At 46.9% G+C, this 24,223-nt stretch overlaps 1 pseudogene; it reads left to right on the top strand.

The window, feature by feature from the left end:
* Positions 1-6,130: 6,130 nt before the first annotated feature.
* Positions 6,131-12,378, top strand: LOC103824882 (dnaJ homolog subfamily B member 5-like; annotated as a pseudogene).
* The last annotated feature ends 11,845 nt before the right edge of the window (positions 12,379-24,223 follow it).

Here is a 24,223-nt window from a genome sequence, read left to right on the forward strand (position 1 = left end):
CTTCAGGTAAACAATCTTCCACAATGCATTCCACTTGTGAACAACACAGGCACAGCAAATGAGATAAAAATTGTTCTGATCATTCTTTTCTCTGCTTCTCTCACTGCTTCTCTCAGGTTCAGAGAATGTGAATCTCACAAACCACATCCTAGAGACCTCGCAGTTGGAGGCTGGAAAGCCCTACGCTATCTTGAGAAATCAAGGTCCTCTCTAGAATATATCCTGTAAACTAGGATTAGGCCCATCGGGGGGGGGGGAATTCTTCGGGATGGGGGGATATCATGCTATTCATTCAAGCCTCTCATTGGGGCATTTTTGTTAGATATGCTAATTTGCAAGGTCTGTAAAACTGTATAGGTGCTCTATCATATGTGCATTTTGGCGGATTCCACTGTGGCAAAGTGGTGCACCATAAGGATCCTTATTAAATACCAAGGTAAAAACCCTTTATCCTTTAACTGCATCTGGCTCTCAATTTTAGGACCAAGGAAAAGGCATCAACAAGATGGTGTCAGATTCCTCCTGGGAAGGCAGGAGCTTATGGAGAAGTTCCAGCGGCAGATGAAGAACTGTGATCAGCACCCTCCTCACACAAGGCACAGCAGAGCAGGCATGGCAAGGGGAAGCAGCTGGGCTGGGGCCACTCTTTGGCCAAGCACTGCTGTTGAGCCCCCAGCGACTCAAACGGAAGTACAGCTGCTCTGCTACTGTCAGTGTGATGCCCCCAGCTACAGACAGGCAGCTGCAAAATTCAACCTAAGGCAGCTCAATACTGCTAGCTGCAGTCCCTTTAAGACAAAAAAAAAAAAAAAGAGAGAGAACCCAGAAAGGGAAAAGTCTCTGCCTAAGCAAAGACCAAGCAGCCAGCAAAGCAAAACCCACGTGGCTGAAGGGAACTAGCAGCCTGCTTCAGCAGACTTTAAAAGTGCCCGCGATAGCAACCCCCCCACAAGGTTCCTGGCTGCAGGGTCTTAAGGAGACTAACAATTTTTGGGCACAGATAGATATGGAATACAATAACATTATGGATTACCCCAGGACAAATGGTCAAGACCAGAGATCTCGAGGAGGGCAACAGTGTTCTGCTGGGGTGAGACATGCTTTTGTAGGTGCCATGACATTGTGGATGCACAGGGTGGTCTTGGTGGTGCCATTAGATTGGGCTGCCCAGAGTTGGAGCCAGTTGCTGCAATCCCCAGGGGAAAAAAATTGAAGGTTTGTGACCTCTGTGTCTCTTCAGCTTCAGTACAATGGGATTGTCTTCAGTGCTGCTTCAGAGGGACCAAATCTTGGCCCTGGGGAGTCCCTGTACCACACTTGAGGCTGCTGCAGGGTGGGGAGATTCTGGGATGACCTTTGGCAGGGGGATAGGCAGGTTACCTCTCAGACATCCTCCCCTATTGCTCGCCCTGGGGTGTCCTGAAGCCCCCAGGCCCACAGGGAGGGCAGATGGGAAGGCAGAGGTGGGCAGAGGGTAGAACATGCCCTAGCACCTATGTGGGCTGGGTGGTGATGTCAGCTCTGTGTACAGGAGCTGGTGGGCTCCTGCTGGGAAGTTGGTGCAGAAACGTGTTGGCATTCGGGAGATGTTGAGGGAGATGTTGTTAGATGCTCTTTATGGCCCCAGGTGATGCCTTAGGATTTTAGCTTTTATTTATTCATATGTACCTATTTGTAATCCTGTAATTCTTTAGTGTATAGCTCTAAACTCCATATACAGTGCTAGCTACTGTCTTCACATTTTGGTCAGACAAAACAATTCCTCTCTAGGCCTGGGAATCAAGGACACCTTACTGTCTCAGGCCCCAAGAGATGTAAACAAAAGTGAGTTGGGGGGGAACAAACTTGGGGTAAATTACTTCATTACCTGAAGCTGTAATTGGAAGATTAATCTCCAATATGCAAATGGACCAAACATATAAAGGTGTGAAAACTCATTGTCACTGTTGAATCAGGAATGATACAGTGTTGTAGTGTGTTTTTATACTTAGTAATGCTTTGAAGTAGTTTGGTTTTTGTATCCCCGTATTTTTCCCAAATAGGTTATCCCAGATTGTACCCCCTTCCCTTTACCTGTGTAATCCCTCTCCCTTGATGAGATCATCCCCAAATCCCCACCCTGGCTCTCTGTCAATCACTCAGCATCACCATCCCCTCCATCTAGAAGCTTCGGTCCAGGACATCGAGTGATTAGCCAGAAACTAGGGGTCAGCCCCCCAAGACTTGCCCTATATGCTGTCCTAAATGTCTATCCCCCAGTACCCATCCCTTAGGGTAATTTATTGGTTAGTAAAATGTTATCTACTTTTGGTTTCCACCTCCCTTTAAATGTAAACTTGGCACATCTCCTGGGGCTCTCGGCAGGAGGCCCCCTGAGGTGTAGGAGCTCACCAGAACTCCTAAATAAAACCTTGGATTAACCCCTGCTAAGAGTCGGCCCTTTATCTTCCACTGATGTCTCTAGTGTCTCTTCTGCTGCAAAGGCGACTAGCTTAGCTGCCCTCAGCACCCTCGGGGCACGAGAGAGTGTCTTCCCGCAGTTGGCCATGACGGGGTTGCTTCCCCCGTGTCTGCCGACTCGGGCCTGGCTGGGGGTTCCTGAGAGGCTCCCAGAGGGACAGAGACAATACAGACTTACTAGAATGTTGATTGCTATAACGTGCTGTTTATTTTGGACTGTTCTTTTTTATAAGTTGTTCTGATTTAGGTGGACTTGATTGGTTATTTAATTAATACATTTTACTTGATGGCTTAATTAACAAGATGCTTTTCTTATAAACAATCTTTGAGAAAAACAAGAAAACAGAGAGTAGGAAAACAAAACTTGTAGGTTGTTTATAATAATAAGCTATCATTGTTTATCTTCAACTCCCTGAAGTCTCTCAGGCTGATTCTGGGAAAACTTATCTAGTTTTCTCACTCTCTGACTAGGTTGTCACATCTACTGAGACAGAGTAGAAATTTTCCAGGTTCCAGGGTAGAAATCCTTTTGATTTAGGTTAAATGTACATCTTTTAGATAAGCCTTGGAATCTTAGCTGTTTAGTCTGAACTCAGAAAATTGCACCAGTGAAAAGCAGAGATAAGGCGGGGGAGATGGGTCAACTTGGCCTAGGAATTTTTTCTGATGACAAAAGAACTAGCGCTAAATGTCATGCGAAGTGTGTAAAATGAATATGTATGAACCTATTGTGAAATTGTATGCATATGTATTTGGGGAGAAGGTTAAAAAGGGGACCTGAAGATCCCAGAGGTACGCATGCCTTTTAAGGGGAGTAATCCCCGCATGCGTCCAGTGCTGCAATAAACATACCGGCTTTACAACTTTTACAGAGTTGTGGAGTTTTTGATTTTCTCCGCAAAACACTACAACTCATGACCCATTGTCCATTTTTGGGTGTGGCCCCTGAGGGGACTTTGTCTGCCCGAAATGTACCTGAAGGCCCTTCCACTGCTGCAGCTATCCCCATAGGCCATTAGCCACCATCCAGGAGCTGCTTGCTGGCTGGCAGCTGTAATCTTTTCACAAGTATCAAAGCTCTAATGAGGTCAGGGACCAAGTAACTTTGGTTTCCTGTTTGACTTGCCTCACTCCCTTTGATTTCTTTGTTGAAGGGCCTGCCTCTTGATCTAACCCCTCCTTTCCTACTATTACTTCCTCTTCTTCTTCTTCCTCTTCTTCTTTCTCCCTTACTAATTGGTGGTATGGGCCTGAAACTTGCCTTCTCCATTTATCAAGTGACCTGGAAGAAGAACCACTTAAGGTAGGGCCCTGAGCAGCAACAGGCCTTTGAGCAGGTCAAACAGGAAATAGCTCATGCAGTAGCTCTTGGGCCTGTTCAGACAGGACCAGCTGTGCAAAATATACTCTACATTTCATCTGGGGAGCAGGGCCTCACCTGGAGCCTCTGGCAAAGAACCACAGGAGAAACCCGAGGTTGACCATTTGGGTTTTGGAGCCAGAGTTATCGAGGATCAGAAGCCCACTGTACTCCAACTGAAAAAGAGATATTAGGAACCTATAAGGGGGTTCGAGCCACCTCAGAAGTTGTTGGGACAGAAGCATGTCGCCTCTTGGTGCCACATTTGCCCATCCTACACTGGATGTTCAAAGGAAACATTCCCTCAACACATCATGCAACCAGCGCTACATGGAGTAAGTGGGTAGCATTAATTATACAATGAGACCAAATGGGAAAACCCAATTTCCCAAGAATCCTAGAAGGGATTTTGGATTGGCCAGAAGCCAGAGGTTGTGGAGCACTGCCTGAGAAGGTGACTCGTGCCCAAGTGTTGGAACCCAGGAAATTCCTCTGGCTGCCCTGGAAGACTCAAAACCCTGCCAAAGGGCTCAGAGACCTTAGCACAGAGCCCAATACCCCTGTGCCTTTGATCTTGACCCATAGAAAAAATTACCAACCTTTATATGAAGAATTACAAGTCAAGAGAGTTTAAGTAGAATAATAGTTTGTCACAGAGTGAGAAATAGATTTTTGAAGTTTTTAGAATGGGGGTTCAAGAAGCAAGATAGAAGAATCTGAGCGTGTCCAGTCTTTCTCCTTTTTCTTGGCCTCCCTCTTCTGCTGTGATGGTAGCACTTTTAGATTGGTTTAAGGTAGAAACTCACTGTTTAACATAGGTGATAAGTATTAAGAAGTTATAGTAAATAATATACACGTAGTTTTTAGTATAAAAAGATAAGACCGCCCCGAGACCGGCCAGTGTGCCTCAACCCAACATGCCAGACAGAAGTCGACGGGTCAGAGAAAGAATGTTATAGATAAGAAATAATAAACAACCTTAAGAACTAGAACAGAAAAATCCTGACTCCTTCTTTGACGGCCGGGCTAAGAAAAAGAAGCATGTACGTATCTCAGTCACTCTGACCAGCAGAGATTCTGAGACCCAAGAAGCACCACCATATAACGAGTTACCAGAAAATGAAAGAAGCTATGCTTTATTTACTGATGGATCCTGCCGAGTGATAGGAAACCATTGGAGGTGGAAAGCTGCTGTGTGAAGTCCCACATGACAAGTCATTGAGGCTGCTGAAGGGGAAGGCAAATCAAGCCAATTTGCAGGGGTGAAAGCCATTCAACTAGCCCTAGAGTTTGCTGAGAGAGAAAAGTGGCCTGTACTTTATCTCTATACTGACTTCTGGATGGTACCTTCTCTTTCTTATGTGTCTCCCCCTGCCCTCCCAGTCTGCCTTGCATGTTTATGGGTCCCCCCGTCTTTGCTGTGTCCATCAGCCCTTCTGTGTTGGGTGCCTTACCTCTCCTTCCTGGCTACAGCAAAGTTGCCACTCTGCAGCTGGTGTAAAAAAGAGCAGAACTTGGGGTTTGGATTGAGAGGGCCAATTTCAAAGCCCCTGTTGCAGCTACCCAGCTGTAGAGGGATTACTGTTGAAGGCATGACTCAAGGCAAGCCTTGGATGCTTGGGATGGATACCAGGGGCTCAGTGCAGCACTGTGGATGTGCACCCCCAGGGGTACCCAGCCACCCTCATCTAAGCTGCTGTGGTTGGGGAAGGGGTCCATCTGTAACCTCCACTGAGAGTAAGAACAAGGGGAACATCTGATAACTTGCATGATGGTGAAGGAAAGGGCCCAAGGCTCACACCCGATGCAGAAATCTGTTTGCTGGAGGGACTTGACTGTCTGGGACTGCCCAGGAGTGTTTGGATTAAGGATGGGGTGAGAGGATAAAACCTGGACCATATCAGGGAGCAGGACATGAGCACAAGGACTTAGCAGAGAGCAGTAGATCTGCTGGGGCAATGCCTGGAGAAGACAAAGAGCCAAAAGCAAGCATTGAGCTTCTCTGCAGGAGGCAGGACATGTCAGGCCAGGTTTGGGAGGGACGGGAGTTTGCCATTAGAAAACTGAAGAGCAAGAAGCAGTAGGAAGTGTCATTGGAGGACTGTGGGGAATGTCCTGTCACTGGGTCACTGACCTTTGTTGGGAAGCATGAACTTGAGCTGGCTCTGCTACCATTGGCTGGTGGAATACAGTGAACGGCAGCTCTGCAATGTGTGTGCCAGTCTGATCCCTGACTTTGATATTCACCTTATGAAGAGCTGTCTTTCTGCTTTCAGGAATAAGTACTTGGCTCCTGGCAGCATTGCCGTCATGGGAAAGGACTATTACAAGATTTTGGGCATCTAGTCTGGTGTTAATGAGGATGAAATCAAGAAAGCCTACCAGAAAATGGCCCTGAAATATCACCCTGATAAGAATAACAACCCCAATGCCAAGAAGTTAAAGGAGATTACAGAGGCTTGTGATGTCCTAAATGACCCCAAGAAATGAGCCATCTATGACTGCTATGGGGAAGAAGGTAAGGGGATGAGTGCTGTCACTCAAAGGTAGGGGTGCTTGGTCCAAATAGGCTTTTGTAGGTGAGGGAGTGTTGTCTCATCCTCAGCATAGCTGGAGTTGTCCTCATGATTCATGCCTTCCTCTGAAATGGGGCTGATAGCTGCAGACTCAGGGAGAGCAAAGGCTTTGCCAATGCCAGAAATAGCCTCTCAACCTGCTCTTCCCCAGGCTGCTCCGTTTTTCCAACCTGCCACCCTGCTTCCCAGAATGGCTGGAGTCTCCCTGCCTTCTGCCCCAGAGCCTGGCAGCCAGCTGAGACAATGGAAGTGGAAGGAGCTCATCTCCTGGGTCATACCTGGGGTAATTCAATAGCAACCTAAATTTCCCAGTATTGCTTTTGCCTGCATTTCCCCCTACATTTCGGCACTAGCCCCACTGTCCTCTGCAGTACAGGCTGATCTACATGACTCAAAGCTTTTCCCAATTTAAGTAATAGGTCCTTGTTTTGAAAACCAAGTGGCTGTTGTTGTCGAGGGGTTGGCACAGAGGAGGAGATCCACTCCACCACAGGTGGCCTTATTAGTCAAAAATGGAAGAGTGCAAATATCATCTGCATTAATCAGCCCAGGGCTTGGGTACTTAAAAGAGCAGGAGGTCTGGCAGGATCAGGATGCTGGGTGGAAGATGCAGCTCTTTTTGTGGGCCCAGCAGGCAGGTGCATCCCCTAATGAGCTACCAGCAGAATTCAACTAGTGGTGGTGATTTGCTCCAACGCTGAGCCAAGAGTCACCTCAGAGACTGACTCAGTGAGGTGGGTATTTGCTTTATTTGGTGCTGGGTATGTGGGGGATCGCTCCTCTTAACATGCACACACAGCACTTTTACATAGCACAATATATGGTTAAATTTCATGCATATTCATTAAATTCCTTGGGATAGGAGTGGTTATACAAATTACTTCTCGGAAGTCATTAATATCATTAGCATACTTGACCCACAAGTGCAAGGACAGTGTACTCTGGTGGTCGCTCTGAGGAAGGCTCTGAGTCTTTCTCAGGGGTCTTTCTGATGAAGGCCAGCAGTCTTCATCACTCTGCCCTTTTCACTTTTCTTTCTGAAGCATGTGCAGTCCTTTGCTGGTAGGTTCAGCATTTTCTGCTGACAATAGGTTTTTTTCCTCTTATCTTGACAAGGTGCATTCTGTTTCTCTTATCTTGACAAGGCTAAGGTACATCCTGCTCCTTAGGCTTGTGATTAATATTTGGTGACTCTTAAAAGTTAACTCATGCTTACATGAGTTTGCTATTGATCAACTCTTTCAGTGGGTTAATTCTTGACCTATTATGTCAGGGCTATGATGGATGCACTTGATTTGCTGTGGTGTAAAATGAGACGAGATTGTCTCAAGTGGGAAACAAGCCTTTTCCTGAAGTTACCACTGAAATCAGACCCTGCTTGGGCTGGCATCACCAGATTAAAGGTGGAACCTCCTGTCCGTACAGTCTGTTAGGGACAGAGACTCACTGGGGATTTGGTGAAATCTCCATGGCCAAAGGCACCTAAAATAATTTCAAGTTAAGGAGGAATGGAAGAGCAGACCCTTCCTTGTAGCACGACGGGGAATACCAGTAAAACCAAACTCCACTGGTGTTTTGGGGAACCAGCACGGGACACACACAAAAAGCTGGGGTGGAAATGGGTGAAAACATGGTTGGGTGCCCCATACACCTTTTGTTTTCCTTCAGATGCTGTTTTTTTGGGTTGTGTCATGGTTTGACCCTGGCGCAATGCCAGTGCCCCCCCAAAAATACCTTCTCCCTGGTGTCTGCTGTGAGATGTGATCAGTATTAGAGCAAAGCAGGCTCCAGCTTAGGAATAAAAAGGGAAAAACTTTATTAACCTACAACTATAAAGAGAAACACACAGAACTCAGAATGAAAACCTTCCAAACACATTCTTCCTCCCCCTCACCAAATTTCCAATACATCCACCCTACAGATCATCAACTCTCAGTCCATCACCACTCTTTAGATAATCAATTCTCAGTTCATCAAGGAGAGAGGAGTCCCTCTTGTACCATAGGCATCCCCTGGAAACACAGTTGAAACTTCTTGTGTTTCCATGTCACATGCGGCACTGTCCGTAGATCATCTGCCATCGTGACAATCTTCCTTCCGTGCCCAGTGCTCTCACCACTGCGCATGGACCAGAGCTGCTTCTAGGGTTTTCCTTTTTAAGGGTGTTTTGCCCAGATCCAAAAAGAGCACAGTCTCTCACTTTTGGGACACCTGTCCCCCGCCAAATTTCACCCCTGTCAGAAAAAGCCTTTTGCTGTCACCAGCATGCCCTGAAAAACGTCCTTGAGCTAGGCTTGGCTTAACCCTTCCCAGGCCTTACTGGTCAAAAATAGCCTTGAAGAGCATGTGACCTCTTTGGAGGCCACTTGTCATGTGCCTTGGCTGCTTGGGACTTTGGAGCATATGTGTGTGTTGTGGCGTAAGGCTCTGCCCAGCATCTGGAAGTGGAGTTTCCTGTGGGAATGATTACCGAAAGATCCAAACCTTAAACTTACCTGACATTTTATACAGTCTGTAAACAGAGAGCTGTATTCCTCCTGCTGTGTGCTGTCCTGGAGGTCTGCTGACCTTGACCTGCTTTGCCACCAAGAGTCATGGTCACTCACTGAGCTCAGAGCCTATCCTCACCTGCAGGACACGATGCTTCTGGACCTCAGACATCAGTGCAGTCCAAAGGACAGTGCTATTTGAGCAGAAGGGAGCCTGCCTGTGGTCTTGTTCACAGGGGTTCCAGGATGAAGGAAGAGACAAGAAAGTTGACTCCGTGTTTCAGAAGGCTTGATTTATTATTATATGATAGATAATATATTAAAACTATACTAAAAGAATAGAGGAAAGGATTTCACTAGAAGGCTAAGCTAAGAATAGAATAGGAATTGAAAACGAAGGTCTTCTCCCAGACCGAGACCGGCCGGACAGGTGAACTGTGATTGGCTCTTAATTGGAAACATTCTGAGGAGGCCAATCACAGATCCCCCCATTGCATTCCACAGCAGCAGATAAGAATTGTTTACAGTTTGTTCCTGAGGCCTCTCAGTTTCTCAGGAGGGGAAAAAATCCTAAGGAAAGGATTTTTCATAAAACATGTCAGTGACACCTGCCCATGGGGAAAAATGGAGATGGGCTGATCAGGAAATGTTGTAAATCAAAAGGCCATGAATTAGGTGGAGAGAGGAAAGCAAGTGCTTAGTCAGGGTAGTGGGGACAAATTCTGAACAGCTTTTGAGCTTGCTGGGTGTAGGGGCAGGACTGTGTTTCATGGGTTGGGGTGGTGCCTTCCTGGACCATGATCTCCACAGGTGGCTGGGCTAGAGGGGGTGACCTACACCTCCAGGAGCTGCTGGAAGGGCTGTCTGGAGCCAGCAGAGTCCATGCTCCTGTGTGGAAAGTACAGTCCCAGCATAGCATCTGCCTGCAGGGAGTGTTAATGTCTCATCTTTCCACTTCTCTCCCAGGTCTCAAAACTAGAGGTGGTTCTCAAGGTGGCTTGATGCCTTAAGTTTTATCTTTCATATTTTCCAGATTCTGTACTGCATTAGTATATAACTCTGAGCTTCATATCAAGTGTTAGCAAGTTCTCTTCACAGTTTAGTTAGACAAAACAATCCTTTTCCAGCCTGAGAACCAAGGACACTGTTAGAGCTTCAGGCCCCAAAAAGTATAAACAACAGCAAATTGAGGAGAGCTATCTGGAAGGATGTGACTTCATAACCTGAAGCTGTAACTGGACAATTAACCCCAATATGTAAATGGACCAAAACTTATAAAAGTGTGAAAATGTGTGACCTGTCGTTCATCTTGGGTGTCACCTCAGCCAGGCTCTTGTACTGCCCAAGGTGTATCCTTTGAAGGCCTTTTTAATAAATACCTACTTTATTTCTTTAACACTGTCTAGCCTCTGTTCTAGGTAGCCTCTCAAGGCATCAGGCTCAGGGAACACCTTCCACTACACCTTCCATGGAGACCCCCATGTCACCTTCATATCCTTCCTTGGAGGCTCTAACCCCTTTGATATCTTCTTTGCCAACAGCTGCTCACAAGTGTTCAGTGGCTTTGACCAGGAAGACATGGATATGGATGACAACGACAACTCTTTCAGTGCCTTCATTCAGTTTGGCTACAATGGCATTAATGGGGTTCACCAGCGGCATCAGGAGTCCCTGCACATACAGAGAAAGGTCCAAGACCCACCTGTCATCCATGAGCTCAAGGTGTTCCTGGAAGAGATCTACCATGGATCCACCAGGAGGATGAAGATCACGTGCAGAAGGCCCAACGCTGATGGCTGGACCATGTGGACTTGTCCTGGTTCAGGGCAAATTTGGGAGAGAACCCCCAAAGGGCTCCTCTAGGAAAGCAGATTCAGTCGCCCCTTCCCCCAACCGGTCAGGGAGAAAATACCTCCTTGGAGAAAAGTGGAAAAAAACTGTTTATTAAACAATAAAACCTAAACAATATTAAACAATAAAACCCCTTGCTGCTTCAAAAGAGATGACAAACCCAGAAAGTCCCCTCCCCAGATTCCAGTTCAGCTTACTCAGTCCCTTATCAGTCCCTCCGGCGCTGGAAATGCCACGGCCCAGGCCCAGCCCAGTGGCCACCGATGCGAGCTGCTGGTGCTCTTATGGTTGTTCAGTCCAGAGCAGGTGTGAACAGGTCCAAAGAAAGGGAAAAAAAGAAAAAAAAACCACAGTCCAGGGAACTTCTTTGTCTCAGCTAGCTAAACTAACTAAAAGCAAAAAAAGAGAGCCCTGTCCTGCTGTCTGTTCATCCGCAGACAACACAGTCCAGGAGCAGGAATAATGAGGAGTGAGTTCAGTGTCTGAAAACAAACTGCGCGCCTCCTCTCCCCACCTCAATCCTTGGAACAAGCCTTAAAGGTGCAAAACTTACTATTCAGCATAAACGGAACAAGACAATTGGGGATAAAAGCATCATATAGTCAACCTAGGACAGGACTGAAGAAAAGATCCTAAACATTGTCATCAAACAAGGTTAGAAGGAGGGAACCAAAATCATATTCCCCAAAGAAGGGAATAGCACTCCAGACAACATCCCTACTGACATCGTCTTCTTCCTCAAGGACAAGCCTCACTCACACTTCAAGAGGGATGGGACAAACATGGTCTACACTGCAAACACCAGTCCTAAAAAGGTGGGTGTGAGTGGCAATACTCATGGGGTGGGAAGTGTCACTGGACTGTGGCATGTGGAACCAAGAAGGGAGTCAGTCCTTGTCCTGTACTGATGAGGAAGGATCAGGTAGGTCATGAGAGACATGAGCAAAGACCTTTGCAGAGAAGAGTTGCAGAGACTAGCTCATAGTTTGTTTTGGAGATGCTCAACCTCTGTTCCAAGTGTAGGATATGGGTGCTGCAGTCGATGAATATGTCTTGTTTCTTTAGTTAATAAGTGATATTTACCCATTTTCTCCCATCCCCATATGTCTTGTCCCTCTATTTTAGTGTATTCACATGTGGAAGAGAGCCCAGATCCTCTGTAAGAACAAGGGAAAAAACAAGCTTGCTGGCATGAGTGTCTGGTCGCTGTTTTTTTTTCAAAGACTGCTATGGCTTAATTACTGTCTGAGATAGCACAGGTTACGTCTCCCCACAGAGAGCAGTGTCATGGGGAGTAAGGTGGTACCTCGCCCTCACTGAGCAATGCTTTAGCCTTTTCTCCAGTTCTGGCTTTTCTAGATAAAAACACAAATAAACAAAATATCCAGGCAGTGATCAAAACCCAACACATCCAGGCTGCCAGTCCTGGAGGCCACGGTAGGGCTGAATGCATCAGAGACAGCAATCAGTGCAAAGGTGGCAAAGGAAGGGGAGATTGCCCAGTTATAAGATGTGCCATTCACTGCCACTACTGTATAATTACCTTTTAATAAATTCCAGCTGGCAGCTGCATTTAACGTCAATGTTTTTGGCGGCTACCATTTGCTGTTCCTTTCAGACTGTAGACAACATGTCATCTTAACAAGCTGAGTTTGTTTTTTTTTCTGAAGATGGATTTATGTTCTCAAATGCATTTGATAGAAATAAGCTCAATGGGCCAGATAGGGTAGGGAAACATGAATTCATTAGTGTACCAATGAGTTGGGAGAGCTTTGTGATAGCTCTGCATCTCAGCTGGGGCTGTGACTGGGTATACTGGAAGCAATCCTTCTGCCCCATCCCACAGACCCCCCCTCCTCAGAGCAGCCTGGGGAGCCAATGCCTTGCTGGCTGCCACATCCTCCCAGCCAGGGCAGCATGGAGTGGTCACTGGTGGCTGCCACTGCCTGGCTGCTGCAGAAGCCAGAGGTGTAAAAAATCTTCCCTGGAGACTTGTTGTCTCAGCTTGAAAAAACAGGTGTCTGCTAAGGAAGGCAGGAGCCTTCCTTGATATGGAAAATGTAAACCCCTTCCCTCTGAATTATTATAATTTTGAAATTAAGGCGCTCTCAGGCAAAGATATGGGAATAGGAACAACAGTTCTTTACTAGGAAAATTAAAATACTAACACAATAGTACAAAAGAAACCACTGACAGAGTCAGAATACAACCTGACACCCTGTTGGTCAGGGTGTTGGTAGCAGTCCAATTACATAGTGGCTGCAGTCCTCCTGGAATGACAGATGTGGTTCTGTTGAAGCAGTGATCCTGTAGAAGGGTGTAGTTTTCCTCTGAAGGTCCAGTGGTGGTGTAGATGGGCCTGGTCTTCCTCTGGGAATCCAGTGGAAAAGAAAGCTACTCCTCTGGGAATCCAGTGGGAGAAGGCTGCCTGTGGTGTTCCAAATCTCTGATTATATCCAGGTATGAATGCTTGGCTCCTCCCCCTGGGCGGAGCATCTCACAGTTGTATGATGTAATTTTATCATTCATGCAGTGAGACTCAATGGCCCACTAACAGAAGATATCTCCCTGGAGGGAGGATGAGTCGTGGAAGAGATAAACTGCCCCACCTGGTTTTAACAGGTGGCCCAATTAACAGACGATAACTGCCCTACCTCTCACAGATGGCAATAGAATACCCACCCTCAGCCACATCTTGCATTTGCAACCTAAGGCACTTGTAGACTGCAGGGACATAAGTGTCTGCTCTTAAAATTACAGGTGTGCATAACAGGGGGAGGTCAAGTGAGGGAAGAGTGACACTACTCTGCCAGCAGCTGCCTCTCCTGGGAGGCAAATAGTCAGGAAGCACTGCCAGCAGGGGCTTGCATCTGCCTAGCTGCCTGCCTAACACCTGTCCCCAACAGCCACTCACTTTACACCATTTACCTGGTATAACCTTCCTCAAAGCATCTATGCATCAGTATTTGGCTGAGATGCCATCAGTGGCAACAATTCTCCCCTCCCCCTCCCAGCTTCACTGTGAATGGATGATGACTCGCAGTGCAGAGCTCAGCTATCAAACCTGTGGTGGTTTAATAATAATACTAAGCCTCTTTCTAGGATGCAGGGCAGATCTTGTGGTTTACTGGTGTTGCTTCAGCAATCAGTTTCCCAAATGCCAAAGAAGTTTGGCAAGAAGAACAAAAGCAGGAACATACGGTGGAGGAACAATCACCTCTTGCACCTTGGCTTTAGGAAGGAAATGTTAAGATCATGTCTGCCTTGATGGTTACTGCCTGCTTCTGCTTGCATCCCTTTGCTTGCCTCATCAACATGCTTCCATGGGGAGTTCCTGCTCACCCTCCCATTTCATGGCTGAAAATCATAGAACAGGCTGAGTTGGAAAGGGCTGTTATAGGTGGATAATGTGATTATTTGCTCTTGCAATTAAGGGATAAATATTATGTGCATGTTAAGAGAAGTTTTATTGATATATGGTTATGTTATTGTAGTTTGTTGTTTAGACGTCCTCTGTTCTCCCCATAGTCCCCTTCTCTAGTATCCCGTGAACTCCTTCCCCCCAGCCAATTCCCAAGGGCATAGCCTTGGGAAGACTTACCATAGAGTTCATTCCTCCTGTGGGACAGACAAGACTCCCTCATGGACATCTGCCCATATATTTGCAACCTTCCCTGGTTTCTCCTTTCCCTGTTTCCTCACTGGTTGGGTACTCCTGGTGGCTGCTGCCCCCTCTCCCCTGGAGACCAATCCCCTTTGCCCTGCCCTCAGCTCTGCTCCCCCATCCCTTCCCATTCTTAAGCTATCCACAGCACGTGCTAGTTCTCTTTTCGTCTGGGTTTCCCTTTGGCATACCCTGAATAAATCTTGCTGGAACTAACCCTTACAAAAGAGCCTTCTGCTTCTCTTCGCTGAGCCAGCTTTGGTGAGTGTTGTGTGTGGATCTGACTGTGTTGCCTGAATGGTAATCCAAGCGGCTTTTCCACAGGAGATGCTTGTTGGGAACAGATAATAGGTAGCAGCACCCATCATCCAACTCACGCTTTTACACCCTTGCCCCTGCCGTGTTGTTGCCACCAGACAGCCTTGGTTATTGGGGACATGTAGAGGGAAGGCATGTACATGTGCCCCTTGTATGGGGCAGTTGGGAGTAGGGAAGGCTTGTTGCTAGGGAGGCGCGGCATTAAAACACCTGACCTCCAATCAAGTTACAAGAAAGCACTTTCCACCAATGGACAGCAAAGAAGAGTTAACTGACAGACTTTGGGAGGGGCCAGTGTTGGCGGATGCAACACCAGGGGTATAAAAGGTGGAGCCGCCATTTTATGGTCAAGCATGCGGCAGTCAGTCACACACTCCCAGCGCACTGCCCTTTTTTCCCTATTCAGTCCTTTGTTGTATTTGTTAAGGTTTAATAAACCTTTTAAAATTTTGAAAATGTGGCGTCATTTCTCACAGGACCCATCAGGATCATTGAGTCCAACTCCTGGCCCTACACAGGACACCCCAAGAATCACACCATATGCCTAAGAGCATTGTCCAAATGGTTCTTGAACTCTGGCAGACTTGGTGCTGTGACCGCTTCCCTGGGGAGTGCATTCCAGTGCCCAGCCACCCTCTGGGTGAAGAACCTTGTTGTGGTTTGATACTGACCCAATGCCAGGTACCCATGAGAGTCACTCGCTCACCTTCCCCTGCCACAGCTGGGCAAAGGAGGGAAAAGGAAAAAAATTAATGAAGGCTTCATGAGTGAGATAAGGACTGGGAGAAATATTTCAAGGGCAAAACAGGCTCAACTTTAGTTGAAAAGTGAATTTATTACTAACAGAATCAGAGGAGGAAAATGAGAAATAAAATAAACCCTTAAAATACCTTTTCCCCCTCAGCCCCTCCCTCCTTCCCACCAACAGCACAGGGAGACAGGGCATGTGTGTTTTGGTCAGTTCATCACTGAAATTTTCTTCCGCTGCTTAGGGAGAGGAGTCCTTCCCTTTTGAGGCTGTGGGGTCCCTCCCATGGGAGACAGCTCTCTGTGAACTTCTCTGGTGTGGGTCCACTCTCACGAGCAGCAGCCATATCTCACCTGCTGCAACATGAACTCCCCCCACAGGCAGACAGTCCTCCCAAAACTGCTGTGACATGGGTCACTCTTCCATGGGGAGCAGTCCTCCAAGGACAGGCTCCTCCAGCCTAGAAAGCAAGGGCCCTCTCTCTCCACTGGGTCTCCCACTGGATCACAGTCTCCTCCAGGCATCTACCCTGCTCTGGCATGGGCACCTCCCCACGGGCTGTGAGTGGATCTCTGCATCCCATGTGGACCCATTGGCTGAAGGGGGACAACCTGCTTCACCATGGTCTTCACCACAGCCTGCAGAGGAATCTCAGCTTTGGTGCCTGGAGCACCTCTTCCCCCTCCTCCACTGACCTTGGTGTCTCCATGTTGCTTCCCTCACATGTTCTCACCACCTCCTCCTCCTCTTCTTTGACTAGAAGAAAAACCCCTGACTTTGCTTTGATTTTCTTCTTAAGTATGTCATCACAAAGGCGTTACTAGCCTCTATCATTGGCAAAGTTTAGGCCAGCAGCATGTCCATCTTCAGAGCCGTCAGGGATTTGCTCTGCTGGACATAGTGGAAGCTTCCAGCAGCTTCTCACAGAAGCTGTCTTTGTGGCCCCCCTGCTACCTAAAACCAGGCCCTGACCAACCAATACAAACCTTTTCCTGATATCCAACCTAAACCGCCCTTGACAACTTCATGCTGTTTCCTCGAGTGCTGTCACTGGTCACGAGAATGAAGAGATTGGTACCTGCCCCTCCGCTTCCCTTCCATGAGGATGTTGAAGACCACAATGAGGTCTCCCCTTAATCTCTTCCAGGTCGAACAAACCAAGTGACCTCAGTCACTCCTCGTATAGGCCTCCCTCCAGACCCTTTGTTAGCATTCAGGAGCACATAATCACGAGAAATGATTATATGCAGGTGCTTTTATTGAAGAGCTCTGGGTGTCAGGGGTACAAACCCAAATCTGACTCTGACATAAGTTCAGGATGAGCATGCTTTTATATTCTATCGTTATATAACTTTCATGTTAATTATTAAACTTATATTGTTCTATAGTATACATAGATTTCAGCCAAGCATAGCCACCTTAGACTAGGAACATACAGTTTCTCATTGTTCTTCTTATGATTATACAATAATTATTTTAATTACTAAACAATCATCACATCTAGCAATTATACTATTTACGCAGGTAAAACACAAAGCTTAACATTTCTGAGTTTTATCTTAGCATTTTACAGGGCCCCACTATCACCTCCACCATCCTCCTGGCCCTCCTTTGAATGCTCTCTAATAGTTTAATGTCTTTTTCATATTGTAATGCCCAAAACTGCACACAATATTCAAGGTGAGGCCACACAGGTGCAGAGTAGAGTGGGATAATCACCTCCCTCAACCAGCTGGTGATGCTGTTCCTGATGCACCCCAGAATACAGTTGGCCCTCCTGGCTGCCAGGGCACTGCTGACTCTTTTTCAACTTGCCATCAACCAGGATCCCCAGGTCCCTTTCTGCAATGCTGCTCTCCAGCCTTTTGTTCCCCAGTCTATGCAGACAACCAGGGTTGCCCTGTCCCAGGTGCAGAATCCAGCACTTGCCCTTTTTGAACTTCATACAGTTTGTGATTGCCTGTCAGGATTGAGAGACGGGACACCACTTAGTGCAAGCAAGAAGTCGTTTATTGTTTCTAAAGCTCGGTTTCTATACTCTTACAGCTTTGAATAAAATTTTCCACGGCCAAGCAATAACTACATTATTAATACAATCTTGCACCTGCAGTCTTACATGACTTCCTTAAAACAAAGCACAACCTTCCTTTTCCTTCCTCCCTCAGATTTCTGTTTGATGTTCCCAAGGCTTTTGGCCTACCAAGGCCAAGATGTCCACATCATCCATCAACTCTGCAGTACTCTCTGCTCCACTGCCCAGCTGTTTCCCCATAATTGTCCATCTCTCATTTGTTCAGGTCTCTCTGCAGGGCCTCTCTGCCTCCAGGGAGTCGACAGCTCCTCCCAATTTAGTGCTGTCAGCAAATTTACTTAGCATTCCTTTGAGTCCTGTGTCCTGGTTGTTAATGAAGGTGTTCAAGATCACTGGGTTGAGGATGGAGCCCTGTGGAGCCCCACTAGTGACCAGTCACCAGCCTGATGTTACCTCATTTACTATAACCCTTTGTGCCTGACCCATGAGGCAGTTGCTCACCCATCACGTAATATGGTTATCCAGCTGTGTGCTGGACATTTTGTTCAGAAGGATCCTGTGAGAGACAGTATCAAAAGCCTTGCTTTTGGATATCAGGTTTGACAAGCAGGACTTTCCCCTCATGAAGCTGTGCTGAGTGTGACCAATGACTGCATTGTCCTCCAGATGTTTTTCAAAATGTCTTTTCTCTGACACACATGAACCCATACAGCCTTGTATGGTGCATAACAGTGGACTCCAAAAAGCAGGAGGGATCCAGCATCCTTGGGTAAGCATGGAGCAGAAATGCATTGACGTGGGGAGACTGTCCTTCATTTCCCCCCCAACCTGCTAGACATCTAGCCAAGCATTCACTGCTTTTATAAAGATGGCAGTGGGCATTGTCCTGAAGCAAGAAAAGCTCTTCCCATGAGGACGCCCTGTGTGGGAATACAGCTAGAAAGCTGAGCTGGGAGCACTGTTCAGCTCATGACAGAAGTGGATATGTTAGCATTAGTAGGCTGCAAGCCTTGACAACAGAAAGCAGAACTTTGAAGAAGGAATGCAGAAGTTAGCGGTGTGCTTGGTAAGCAGAACTTATGTAAGACCATACATACCTGCGCTAGTTTGTATGAGGCTTTGAATTAAGAAATGTTACCTAGATACATAAATGTTATAGTTGTGCTATTTTTAGTTACTGCTGAAAAGGTATATAAGCTCAGCTTTGTGTATCAATAAGCAGCTTCATGTGTGCAAACCATGGAGTCCACATCTCTAATCAATCGCCATCAAATGGTGCCCTCGTGGTGAGGAAGTGATGATCACCTAGCTGAGCGACTGACTACGAGCCGTACAGAACAAAGTTGCTGCTGTGAGGAAGCAGGAAAGCCGGCCAGTGAGGAACCCCTCCGGGATATAGGAGGTTAGCCACTGCAGGGGACAATGGGTCAGGGGATGTCTGCCCAGGAGAGACGTTTTTGAACTTATGTCTAAGCAGCTGCAACAGCATGGCAAAACTTTACCCTCACATGACTTAAAAGTCCTATTATGATGGACAGCAGCTGAGATGCCAGGAGTCACTGGGTCCACAGTCTTCACAACAGATCTGTGGGACAAAGCAGGAATTAAGCTATGGGATTCTGCTACCAAGGGAAATAAAGCGGCTGCAGAAATGCTACCCTCCTGGTGGGTGATTTTTCAGGCCTTAAAGGCTCGAGTGAGACAGAGTAGAAATTTTCCAGGGTAGAAATCCATTTTGATTTAGGTGAAATGTACATCTTTAAGCCTTTAGTTTGAAACCATAGCTATTAAGTCTGACTGCCTGTTCTTGCAAAAGCCTAGGCTCAGAGAAACTGCTTCAGTGAAGGACAGAGACAAGGGGAAGGAGACAGGGAGATAGAGACACAGACTCCTGAGGGGGGGCAGGTCAACCTGGCCTAAAAATTCTTTCTGATAACAAAAGAACTAGCACTAAATATCAGGAAGTTTGTAAAATGAATATGTATGAACCTATTGTGAAATTGTATGCATATGTATTTGGGAAGGGGGATAAAAAGGGACCTGAAGATCCCAGAAGCAGGCATGTCATTTTACAGGAATGATAACCACATCCTGTAATAAACATAGCAGCTTTACAACTTTCACAAAGTTGTAGAGTTTTGATTATCTCCGCAAACACGAGAAAACTCCCAAGCTACGGGGAATGCCTGCCCTCCCTCTATGGCAGAAGCTCAGTGCTCTTTAAAATCTGAAGAGACTGTTGCTAAAGTCAGATTGCCGTTTGCTCCCCCTTTATGGCGGAGTCTCAGAATTCCTTACATTCCGAAGAGACTGCTGCATCTCTCCCACCACAGCAAACACAACCCAAAGCCCCAGTACCCCCTCTTACGAGGGAAAGGGAGGGGGGGGCCTTTGCACTCTGAAGGGGCTTTCACTGCTGGCTATGGTGCAGTAAACAGTGAGGAAAATGAAGAGGAGGATCCTGAGGAGGATCCCTTTGATCCCAGACACACTGATCCTGACAAAGAACTTGACTTATATCCCCCCGACCCTCATGACAACTGGGTACGCTTAAAACAACAAGCATTAAGGGAGGGGGATTATGACATTGCTGAAGGAATTGTGGCACTGGTAATATATTTGGGACCTCAAAAGCAAACTGCCCATTGGGAACAGCTGTCTTTCCAAGAAATTAAAGAGCTCCAACAGGCAGTTACAGAGCACGGTATCAGCTCACCGCATTTTACAAACATGCTAGATTCTGTGTTTGCTGCTCATATAATGACCCCGCATGATTTAAAAACTCTCACTTGGCTACTGCTATCCTCCATTCAATACAGCTCGTGTGAAAAGGAGTGGGAGAAAGGTTTTCAAAACCTTCTTATATCTTATATGGGTCATGCTAATCAGACCCTCGTGGGCCTCACAATCAGACAGCTTATGGGAACGGGACCTGTAGTGGTTTTGGTTCGCCAATTTAAGATTTCTCTAATTTTGAGATTTTCTCGGCTAATGCACTAAAGAAGGTGGTGGCTTCGGTGTTGGCTAATCACCAATACACTCACTTCTTGCTGTGATATAGGATTAGGAGAAAGGAAAAACAGGCTCAAAACTTCAAAAGGGTATGAAGAAAATTTTATTAAAAGTAACTAGAAGGAAAAAAAGTAGTAAGAATTAAAACAAACTTTTCAGAACACTTCTCTTCCCCCCACAACTTTTTCTTTCCCACTGACAATGTAAAGAAACTAAACCTAAGATTTCTAGTCAGTTTGCCACCTTTAAAATAGTCTTTCTTCAGTTCACTGAGGGAGAGAAGTCCTTGTTAAGGTTATGGAGACTTCTCTACAAGAGGAAAAAGCCAGTTCTCTCGTCATTCTCTATTTTGTCACAAATAACAGCCGCCCAGGGAACCCTGCCATTGTGAAATCTTTCTCATTTTCACAAGACTTCCCACAGCTTGTTAATGGGCCATGTCAACTTATGGGTTATTGTTTTAAAGATGAGCCGTTCAAAGGCAAAAGTTCTTATTATCTATGTCTAAAATCATCTTCATCCTTGGGAGCAAAGATCTTCTCTTGGAAGCACAAAACTATTCTTCTCTCTTCCTCTGTTCAAATGTCTTATGGGATCACAGCTATTTCAACATCTGCTTATCTTAGCATGGAAGGTGTAATATATAATGTAAAGTAATTCATGCTTAAGGACAAAATGTATAAAATAAAAAATTGTAAAAATTAATTTAACATCCAATGAGCCTCTGACTGCTAACAACCTGGAGACAGATTACCACATTGGAATTACGAAACTCCTGGTGGCAGCAGGAGAACAATGCCTCGTTAACTAATAAAAGAACATGGCCATCGCGTGGAGATGGGCTTCCCCTGGAGCCATCAGGGAACACCCAAGGACAATCAGCACTTGATAGATATGATTAATCAAGATAACCGAAGTTGTCAAGAAACATACATCTAAATACACAACTTCCCCTGACATGATCAGCGCCTGCCACTATCCAGGAAACAGCAATTGTCCAGCCCTGCACAGTGAAAGAAAACTCCATACATGTGCGGGGTTACAAAAGAATTCGGGGCACCTCTGCCTCAGGCATAAAAAAACTGTATAAAACAGTCCTGCTGGAGACGCATTTGTGAACAGGGGGAGATCCAATGTGATAGAGGTCCGATCTAGGTTCACCCAGCGCCAATCCCAGGCTCGACGCTGTCTCTTTGGCTGTGGTTTTTGAGGACCATATTTTGGTGTCGAAAAATAAAATCTTTCACATTTATTAATTTGGCTTTCTTGCTGATCATTTGTATTAGAGGCTTTTGCTTTATATCAATTTGAACACTTTCATCTCCCCATAGTTTCCTGTGTTTTAAGGAAAAAGAGTCCTTTCTCTATAGCTTCCAAGAGGATTTCAGCTCTAAAACCAGGCATCTCCTCCTCCCTCCCATCTGGGACTTAACTTTCTCCTCACTGACCTCGATGTCTTCATGCTGTTCCTTTCCATGCTTGCATCTTGTTCCTTTGTCTCACTTGAGGGAGGATTGAAGCTCTGAAAGGGTTAACATCAGCCTGAGGCCTACCTGACCCACCGGTAACTTGTGGCAGGGAGCTGTAGCTGGGCTGTGTCAGGATTGGCCTCATGGCTGGTCTTTGCTTTTCTGCACGGGCTGCAGGGGTGTCTGGTCTCAGCTGCATGGGAGGGAGGGGATTTGATGATAAGATCTTCACAGCCGCAGCCAGAGCTGCTCCGGCCAGGGTTCTGCAGCCTCCCCAACCTTCCTGCCCGGCAACTGCTGGAGCCTGGCCTGGCCAGACCAGAGTCGATGAGGGGGGAGGGCCGGTGGGTGGCCCAGGGAGGGGGAATGGGGCCCAGCCAGTGGCAGGACTACCTGTCCCCGCCTGGCCCAGACGGGGGGGCCAGGACCGGGGCCCGCCACCTCCTTACCAACCAGAAAGGAAAGAGAGAGTCCCCAGGGTTTTTGTCTCTAACATGTGTGTTTCACAGAGGCATGTCCAGCTTTTCAGTGGTTCAATAGACTGTCAGTTACACAAAAAGCTTTACATCACTTCCCTGAATTTCTTCCCATTTCAAACCAAGACAGGACCGTACACAGACCCTGCAGCCCAGGCGTGAGACTGCGCAAGGGAAGCCCTTGATAGAGTTCGGAATGCAGCTCACCAATCCTTTTTTAAGGTCCCTGATGCAAAAACTCCTCAGAAAGCATTCACAACCATTGTCCAGAGGCCTCAGGAGCCCTACATGCAGTTTATCAATTTGGCATTCAAGTGCTTGCTTAAGGTGGTCAATAACGTAGATGCCCGTGAAATTTTGCTTTTAAAACTTACTGTTGAAAATGCAAACACAGACTGTAAAAATCTCCTTAAGTCCCTGCCTAACCAAGAACCAACTCTTATTGAAATGGTTGAAGCATAAAACCATATTGGGACAATAGAACATCAATATGAAGCCATGGCCACAGCTTTTGCAGCCATCAAAGGTGCCTTTGGAACTCTGGCAGGTTGTTTCAGCTGTGGCAAACATGGCCACCTTAAAAAAGACTGCTGTGCTCAGAAAGGGGCTAAGCCAAGAACCCCTGATGTATGTCTACGGTGTCATAAGGGTCGTCATTTTGCTAACCAGTGTCTCTCTAAGTATGATTCTGAAGGTCTCCCGATCGAGGGAAACTGAACCTGCAGTGCAGGCCTGCGCTGCGCTCCAACACAAATACCCCAGCTGACACAAATACCCCAGCCGCCACCGCAGATGCTGCCACCGCAGATGCCAACTGCCCAAGCGCAGCTACCAAGAATACTCAGCAAAGGATCACCTCAAGTCTTGGCCCAGCAACTGCAGGCAGTGCTGGACTGTACTTGGCAACCTCAATCACAGGAACATTGCTCAACTCTTCTGTTCATTTATTCCCTGTCGCCCTGATTTTCTAATATTTTCTAAGCCTTCTGATGTTTACCTCCTTGTGGAGAACTTTCTCACACACTTTCTGTAGATAACACATTGTTTTGCATTCCTTTATGGAGGAGGAGAAACTTGATGGACTGTTAGTTTGTCCAGTGTCATTGGAGAGGTGGCACTGTCACCCTCCAATCCACTGTCACTTTTGGAAAACTATAAATATTGGGGTCAGAAAATAAACTCTCTCTTTTGCTCTTCACCTCGGAGCAAGGGTGTACGTCTGTTTCTTTCGTGTCCGGTTGCGACATCTGGTGACCGCCGAAGTGTACTGCAGCCTAGGCTGAGACACGAGTTGGCTTGCGGTGAGGCCATGCCGTTCTCCCAAGCCCCCCTTGGTGCTTTGCCTGTTGTTCTCGTGGTGATGGCTCCCTCTACGACTTACGAGGAGGAGTCTTTCGTTTTGGACATCTGGAGGGATGTCCTGGAGGTGAGGCAGATCCCTGGTTCTTGGGGGGAGTTTATGAAACTCTATTCGTGGGCCAGGGAACAGGGGTTCCTTTCGGACCCTGGGCGGGCATTCTCCAGGTAGGAATGGTCTCTTCTGGGCGCCCGCCTCCGGGATGTCCTTCTTGACGATTGCACCGTGGAGGCAGTGCCACTGCTGGTGCAGTGGAAAAGGTGTATGATGGTTTGGTGGGGGTCTGGTTTTTCTAGCCCTCGGAGCTCCCTGGGAAGCCCGTCTCTCTCGGTGGCGGACGAGGGGAAGTTTGAGTTTCTGTCTGATGTGGACCCCCCCACCCCGCTCCGGGACGAATCCGGCCCGGAGGAC

This window comes from Serinus canaria, chromosome W (genome assembly GCF_022539315.1).
Source record: "Serinus canaria isolate serCan28SL12 chromosome W, serCan2020, whole genome shotgun sequence".
NCBI classification, from domain to species: Eukaryota; Metazoa; Chordata; class Aves; order Passeriformes; family Fringillidae; genus Serinus; species Serinus canaria.